This window comes from Sphaeramia orbicularis, chromosome 7 (genome assembly GCF_902148855.1).
Source record: "Sphaeramia orbicularis chromosome 7, fSphaOr1.1, whole genome shotgun sequence".
Classification (NCBI taxonomy): Eukaryota; Metazoa; Chordata; class Actinopteri; order Kurtiformes; family Apogonidae; genus Sphaeramia; species Sphaeramia orbicularis.
The window spans coordinates 45,160,484-45,167,031 of NC_043963.1; the positions used below are offsets into that span (position 1 = coordinate 45,160,484).

The 6,548-nt window shown below is 51.1% G+C and overlaps 5 non-coding genes across 5 annotated transcripts; all 5 read left to right on the forward strand.

Moving 5' to 3' along the window:
• The first annotated feature begins 831 nt into the window (after nt 1-831).
• On the forward strand, nt 832-950 carry LOC115423283 (5S ribosomal RNA). Its single transcript, XR_003935954.1, has one exon. It is a non-coding gene; the product is annotated as a 5S ribosomal RNA (ribosomal RNA).
• A 1,226-nt stretch (nt 951-2,176) lies between these two features.
• Nucleotides 2,177-2,295, forward strand: LOC115423284 (5S ribosomal RNA). Its single transcript, XR_003935955.1, has one exon. It is a non-coding gene; the product is annotated as a 5S ribosomal RNA (ribosomal RNA).
• Nucleotides 2,296-3,521: 1,226 nt separating this feature from the next.
• On the forward strand, nt 3,522-3,640 carry LOC115423258 (5S ribosomal RNA). Its single transcript, XR_003935931.1, has one exon. It is a non-coding gene; the product is annotated as a 5S ribosomal RNA (ribosomal RNA).
• A 1,226-nt stretch (nt 3,641-4,866) lies between these two features.
• Nucleotides 4,867-4,985, forward strand: LOC115423259 (5S ribosomal RNA). The gene has a single exon (XR_003935932.1). It is a non-coding gene; the product is annotated as a 5S ribosomal RNA (ribosomal RNA).
• Nucleotides 4,986-6,201: 1,216 nt separating this feature from the next.
• Nucleotides 6,202-6,320, forward strand: LOC115423257 (5S ribosomal RNA). Its single transcript, XR_003935930.1, has one exon. It is a non-coding gene; the product is annotated as a 5S ribosomal RNA (ribosomal RNA).
• The last annotated feature ends 228 nt before the right edge of the window (nt 6,321-6,548 follow it).

A 6,548-nucleotide genomic window follows, 5' to 3' on the forward strand; every position in this document is an offset into this window, starting at 1 on the left:
AGGGATAAGAAGAAACAGAAAACAGGCTTTGATCCTGCATGGAAGAAAGAATTTCCCTGGATAGAAATTACTTCTGATGAATTCTCTGGTATGTACCTCGTCTTTACGATAATCTATTAACTTTTGACTTTGACTTTAGCTGATGCTGTTATAGTTTGTCCTTTTTGCATTATTCTATCCCTGATGCTATTTATTTCACTCTGTACAATATGCTGGTTCTCTAATCGCTTTGATGAATGAGCGGATGATCCACTTAGCGCAGTATTTGTAAACAGAACGTGCCGCTGTCAGTCAAAGTTGTCTCCATGCCGTTGCGAGGGTAATGTCGCAGAGAAGTGTCATCTCAGCCAATGCCTGGCGCAAGGTGCAGGTGGGTATCTTCATGTCGGTCATCAACTGGGAAACTTGAGCGGGAGAGATGGGAGTGAACTGAGATAATGGCTGAGCAGTGGGGGTGGAGGGGGTGCACGGGGGGAGCACGGGGGGGGGATGGCGCAGGGGGCGCAGGTACGGAGGCTACTGTAGATGGAGTCAATTTTGGATTGAAGCTACGAAAGGAAGCGGACTGACCATTTGGAATTATGGAATAAGTGTTCATGGACAAAATGTAATGAGCATCAGTCTGTGATTGAGGTATTTTTTGAGGCCGACAGAGAAGGCCTTGCGGGCCCTGACAGCCCGCCACTGCCGTAATGTTGCAAGCCTCTGTGTTTGGTGCAGTCAGCGTGTGGGGCGTCAGACCTTCAAGTGTTTGAGATTCCTTCGGAACCTCGTCCGCTCACATGGGGCGGTAGTGAATGTAGAAAATGGGAGAGACGGAGAGATTCTCTCGCTTACGGCCATACCACCCTGAACATGCCCGATCTCGTCTGATCTCGGAAGCCAAGCAGGGTCGGGCCTGGTCAGTACTTGGATGGGAGACCGCCTGGGAATACCAGGTGCTGTAAGCTTTTACACTTTTCTGGGTGACCAGCAGAGGGTGCTGCTGCTGCCGCTTCACCAACCAGCAGTTTATCAACAAGAGAAGAATCCAAATCAGTTCATTCCCGAAAAACCAAAGCTGTGATGGCCACAGACGCCAAAGCCTCAGAGTCTTTGCGAAGAGGAGAAAATTCTAACTTTTCACCTTGATTGGTCTTTGAAAAAGAACATGTCTTTACGGGAACATTTTGTTTTAGTTGGCACTCTCTAAACCTCTCCTTTCTTTGGATTCATTCAGAGTGGACAAAGGAAACCTATTGGCATTTTGAAAGGGCTTAACAGAAACAGTAAAGACCTTTGAGTGGCGGATGGTGTGGAAGGCAGCGGTGAGGTCTGGGAGGATAAGGATGGCTATACGGCCAGAGTCGGCGGAGAGGAGGAGGAGGTGGTGGTTTGACATTTTGAGGAGGGCTGTTTCAGTACTGTGTTTGGAGCGAAAAGCGGACTGAAATGTTTCAGAGAGGTTAATGGAGGTGAGGTGAGTTTGGAGCTGAAAAGCCGCGGCACGCTGGAGTATTTTAGAGAACAGGGGAAGGCTGGAGATGGGGCGAAAGTTGGAAGGAATGTCAGGGTGGAGTCCAGGTTTCTTAAGAATGGGAGTGATGGCGGCTAGTGTCAGGATGTCAGGGACTGATCCGGAGCAGAGGGAGGAGTTGATAATGGAAGCGATGAGTGGGGAAAGGACAGGAAGGCAGGTCTTAAGTAGCTTGGATGGGATGGGGTCCAGGGTGCAGGTGGGTATCTTCATGTCGGTCATCAACTGGGAAACTTGAGCGGGAGAGATGGGAGTGAACTGAGATAATGGCTGAGCAGTGGGGGTGGAGGGGGTGCACGGGGGGAGCACGGGGGGGGGATGGCGCAGGGGGCGCAGGTACGGAGGCTACTGTAGATGGAGTCAATTTTGGATTGAAGCTACGGAAGGAAGCGGACTGACCATTTGGAATTATGGAATAAGTGTTCATGGACAAAATGTAATGAGCATCAGTCTGTGATTGAGGTATTTTTTGAGGCCGACAGAGAAGGCCTTGCGGGCCCTGACAGCCCGCCACTGCCGTAATGTTGCAAGCCTCTGTGTTTGGTGCAGTCAGCGTGTGGGGCGTCAGACCTTCAAGTGTTTGAGATTCCTTCGGAACCTCGTCCGCTCACATGGGGCGGTAGTGAATGTAGAAAACGGGAGAGACGGAGAGATTCTCTCGCTTACGGCCATACCACCCTGAACATGCCCGATCTCGTCTGATCTCGGAAGCCAAGCAGGGTCGGGCCTGGTCAGTACTTGGATGGGAGACCGCCTGGGAATACCAGGTGCTGTAAGCTTTTACACTTTTCTGGGTGACCAGCAGAGGGTGCTGCTGCTGCCGCTTCACCAACCAGCAGTTTATCAACAAGAGAAGAATCCAAATCAGTTCATTCCCGAAAAACCAAAGCTGTGATGGCCACAGACGCCAAAGCCTCAGAGTCTTTGCGAAGAGGAGAAAATTCTAACTTTTCACCTTGATTGGTCTTTGAAAAAGAACATGTCTTTACGGGAACATTTTGTTTTAGTTGGCACTCTCTAAACCTCTCCTTTCTTTGGATTCATTCAGAGTGGACAAAGGAAACCTATTGGCATTTTGAAAGGGCTTAACAGAAACAGTAAAGACCTTTGAGTGGCGGATGGTGTGGAAGGCAGCGGTGAGGTCTGGGAGGATAAGGATGGCTATACGGCCAGAGTCGGCGGAGAGGAGGAGGAGGTGGTGGTTTGACATTTTGAGGAGGGCTGTTTCAGTACTGTGTTTGGAGCGAAAAGCGGACTGAAATGTTTCAGAGAGGTTAATGGAGGTGAGGTGAGTTTGGAGCTGAAAAGCCGCGGCACGCTGGAGTATTTTAGAGAGCAGGGGAAGGCTGGAGATGGGGCGAAAGTTGGAAGGAATGTCAGGGTGGAGTCCAGGTTTCTTAAGAATGGGAGTGATGGCGGCTAGTGTCAGGATGTCAGGGACTGATCCGGAGCAGAGGGAGGAGTTGATAATGGAAGCGATGAGTGGGGAAAGGACAGGAAGGCAGGTCTTAAGTAGCTTGGATGGGATGGGGTCCAGGGTGCAGGTGGGTATCTTCATGTCGGTCATCAACTGGGAAACTTGAGCGGGAGAGATGGGAGTGAACTGAGATAATGGCTGAGCAGTGGGGGTGGAGGGGGTGCACGGGGGGAGCACGGGGGGGGGATGGCGCAGGGGGCGCAGGTACGGAGGCTACTGTAGATGGAGTCAATTTTGGATTGAAGCTACGAAAGGAAGCGGACTGACCATTTGGAATTATGGAATAAGTGTTCATGGACAAAATGTAATGAGCATCAGTCTGTGATTGAGGTATTTTTTGAGGCCGACAGAGAAGGCCTTGCGGGCCCTGACAGCCCGCCACTGCCGTAATGTTGCAAGCCTCTGTGTTTGGTGCAGTCAGCGTGTGGGGCGTCAGACCTTCAAGTGTTTGAGATTCCTTCGGAACCTCGTCCGCTCACATGGGGCGGTAGTGAGTGTAGAAAACGGGAGAGACGGAGAGATTCTCTCGCTTACGGCCATACCACCCTGAACATGCCCGATCTCGTCTGATCTCGGAAGCCAAGCAGGGTCGGGCCTGGTCAGTACTTGGATGGGAGACCGCCTGGGAATACCAGGTGCTGTAAGCTTTTACACTTTTCTGGGTGACCAGCAGAGGGTGCTGCTGCTGCCGCTTCACCAACCAGCAGTTTATCAACAAGAGAAGAATCCAAATCAGTTCATTCCCGAAAAACCAAAGCTGTGATGGCCACAGACGCCAAAGCCTCAGAGTCTTTGCGAAGAGGAGAAAATTCTAACTTTTCACCTTGATTGGTCTTTGAAAAAGAACATGTCTTTACGGGAACATTTTGTTTTAGTTGGCACTCTCTAAACCTCTCCTTTCTTTGGATTCATTCAGAGTGGACAAAGGAAACCTATTGGCATTTTGAAAGGGCTTAACAGAAACAGTAAAGACCTTTGAGTGGCGGATGGTGTGGAAGGCAGCGGTGAGGTCTGGGAGGATAAGGATGGCTATACGGCCAGAGTCGGCGGAGAGGAGGAGGAGGTGGTGGTTTGACATTTTGAGGAGGGCTGTTTCAGTACTGTGTTTGGAGCGAAAAGCGGACTGAAATGTTTCAGAGAGGTTAATGGAGGTGAGGTGGGTTTGGAGCTGAAAAGCCGCGGCACGCTGGAGTATTTTAGAGAGCAGGGGAAGGCTGGAGATGGGGCGAAAGTTGGAAGGAATGTCAGGGTGGAGTCCAGGTTTCTTAAGAATGGGAGTGATGGCGGCTAGTGTCAGGATGTCAGGGACTGATCCGGAGCAGAGGGAGGAGTTGATAATGGAAGCGATGAGTGGGGAAAGGACAGGAAGGCAGGTCTTAAGTAGCTTGGATGGGATGGGGTCCAGGGTGCAGGTGGGTATCTTCATGTCGGTCATCAACTGGGAAACTTGAGCGGGAGAGATGGGAGTGAACTGAGATAATGGCGGAGCAGTGGGGGTGGAGGGGGTGCACGGGGGGAGCACGGGGGGGGGATGGCGCAGGGGGCGCAGGTACGGAGGCTACTGTAGATGGAGTCAATTTTGGATTGAAGCTACGGAAGGAAGCGGACTGACCATTTGGAATTATGGAATAAGTGTTCATGGACAAAATGTAATGAGCATCAGTCTGTGATTGAGGTATTTTTTGAGGCCGACAGAGAAGGCCTTGCGGGCCCTGACAGCCCGCCACTGCCGTAATGTTGCAAGCCTCTGTGTTTGGTGCAGTCAGCGTGTGGGGCGTCAGACCTTCAAGTGTTTGAGATTCCTTCGGAACCTCGTCCGCTCACATGGGGCGGTAGTGAATGTAGAAAACGGGAGAGACGGAGAGATTCTCTCGCTTACGGCCATACCACCCTGAACATGCCCGATCTCGTCTGATCTCGGAAGCCAAGCAGGGTCGGGCCTGGTCAGTACTTGGATGGGAGACCGCCTGGGAATACCAGGTGCTGTAAGCTTTTACACTTTTCTGGGTGACCAGCAGAGGGTGCTGCTGCTGCCGCTTCACCAACCAGCAGTTTATCAACAAGAGAAGAATCCAAATCAGTTCATTCCCGAAAAACCAAAGCTGTGATGGCCACAGACGCCAAAGCCTCAGAGTCTTTGCGAAGAGGAGAAAATTCTAACTTTTCACCTTGATTGGTCTTTGAAAAAGAACATGTCTTTACGGGAACATTTTGTTTTAGTTGGCACTCTCTAAACCTCTCCTTTCTTTGGATTCATTCAGAGTGGACAAAGGAAACCTATTGGCATTTTGAAAGGGCTTAACAGAAACAGTAAAGACCTTTGAGTGGCGGATGGTGTGGAAGGCAGCGGTGAGGTCTGGGAGGATAAGGATGGCTATACGGCCAGAGTCGGCGGAGAGGAGGAGGAGGTGGTGGTTTGACATTTTAAGGAGGGCTGTTTCAGCACTGTGTTTGGAGCGAAAAGCAGACTGAAATGTTTCAGAGAGGTTAATGGAGGTGAGGTGGGTTTGGAGCTGAAAAGCCGCGGCACGCTGGAGTATTTTAGAGAGCAGGGGAAGGCTGGAGATGGGGCGAAAGTTGGAAGGAATGTCAGGGTGGAGTCCAGGTTTCTTAAGAATGGGAGTGATGGCGGCTAGTGTCAGGATGTCAGGGACTGATCCGGAGCAGAGGGAGGATGTGATAATGGAAGCGATGAGTGGGGAAAGGACAGGAAGGCAGGTCTTAAGTAGCTTGGATGGGATGGGGTCCAGGGTGCAGGTGGGTATCTTCATGTCGGTCATCAACTGGGAAACTTGAGCGGGAGAGATGGGAGTGAACTGAGATAATGGCTGAGCAGTGGGGGTGGAGGGGGTGCACGGGGGGGGTGATGGCGCAGGGGGCGCAGGTACGGAGGCTACTGTAGATGGAGTCAATTTTGGATTGAAGCTACGGAAGGAAGCGGACTGACCATTTGGAATTATGGAATAAGTGTTCATGGACAAAATGTAATGAGCATCAGTCTGTGATTGAGGTATTTTTTGAGGCCGACAGAGAAGGCCTTGCGGGCCCTGACAGCCCGCCACTGCCGTAATGTTGCAAGCCTCTGTGTTTGGTGCAGTCAGCGTGTGGGGCGTCAGACCTTCAAGTGTTTGAGATTCCTTCGGAACCTCGTCCGCTCACATGGGGCGGTAGTGAATGTAGAAAACGGGAGAGACGGAGAGATTCTCTCGCTTACGGCCATACCACCCTGAACGCGCCCGATCTCGTCTGATCTCGGAAGCCAAGCAGGGTCGGGCCTGGTCAGTACTTGGATGGGAGACCGCCTGGGAATACCAGGTGCTGTAAGCTTTTACACTTTTCTGGGTGACCAGCAGAGGGTGCTGCTGCTGCCGCTTCACCAACCAGCAGTTTATCAACAAGAGAAGAATCCAAATCAGTTCATTCCCGTAAAACCAAAGCTGTGATGGCCACAGACGCCAAAGCCTCAGAGTCTTTGCGAAGAGGAGAAAATTCTAACTTTTCACTTTGATTGGTCTTTGAAAAAGAACATTTCTTTACGGGAACATTTTGTTTTAG